This window comes from Petaurus breviceps, unplaced genomic scaffold (assembly GCF_028583685.1).
Source record: "Petaurus breviceps papuanus isolate PSGF00001 unplaced genomic scaffold, PetGlider_PUasm1.0 126, whole genome shotgun sequence".
NCBI classification, from domain to species: domain Eukaryota; kingdom Metazoa; phylum Chordata; class Mammalia; order Diprotodontia; family Petauridae; genus Petaurus; species Petaurus breviceps.
In genome coordinates this window covers 74,503,395-74,504,551 of record NW_027185655.1, presented here as the reverse complement: position 1 = coordinate 74,504,551, position 1,157 = coordinate 74,503,395, and positions in this window count along the sequence as shown.

Here is a 1,157-nt window from a genome sequence, read left to right as displayed (position 1 = left end):
TGTGTGTGTAACTTTTAGGCTAAAATATAATAAAAGCAAGCCTAAACGAGTGAAGTATCCTGACTAACATACCAGAGTATCAGAATCCTATTAGGCAACTTATCTGAAATTAAAGATTTTAATTTCTCCCAGGAAAGGGGTAGAAAAGGAAAGATAATTTTATCCTGGGGGTACTTTGCTTGGCTTGTATTGCTTGGATGAGACAGTTATGACTAAAGATTTCAATCTACCATCATCAGGGAGAGGTTTCTAGGTACTCTACCCTAGCAGACTGAAGCTGAGATGTTTTAGCTGGTCCTGAAGAGAGGACTCCCCAAAGGCGGTAGTAGGATTAATATGAGAAGAGAAGCTGTGACCATTAGAGAACAATCCCCAGGAGAACTGTTGCATGGGAGGTGTAGAGTTACACAGTTATTCCCCCCATACAGGTTCCTTACACATGTTCCATACACAAATTCCCTTCACTGGCGGTCCATATATTTGTTGGACAGTATGCTTGAGGTTTATGGGGGAAATGACACATCAGAAATTTTTTACAATGGCATTTCATTAAATGTCCTTGCTTTGAAGTAATTTTGCTGTCTGGTTGACTTGAGTAAAAGTACATGTATATGTCGGAGCTTATGTGTTATCATTTTGAGTAGAAGTTGACCTAGAGAGTACCTTTACCAGGGGATAGGTATTCTGGGGCCTTTATATTATAAAAGAGTTTTTACAAGTGCTGCACTATCAAATTTATTCCTTATTTTCTCTTTCTTTTATTTATCACTAATCTTCCATTTTGTTTCCAACTTTTTTCTCCTTTTTAAAAATTATATGTTCTTAATAGTTATTCACCCTAGGGCAGGCATAGGGGAAATTGTTGCTTTAAGGCTAACAATCAATTTGGTGCTTATGGTATTCCTGTGATTTATGAATGTTTATAACTCAAGTATAGATACAAATGAGCATTGTCACAAGTGCCATCTTCTTTCTCTTCAGTTCACTGCGGTGCCTTACCATCCATGAATGAAACCACATAGACAAAATCTATAATTGCAAAGCCAGACACTCTTTTTCCAGTAGAAAAATAACCTTTTGACAGATGGCTCTAATGCAGCCTTAGGTAAACTAGTATAACAAAATTGCATAGATGACTTTGAACTTTGTTGGTCCTA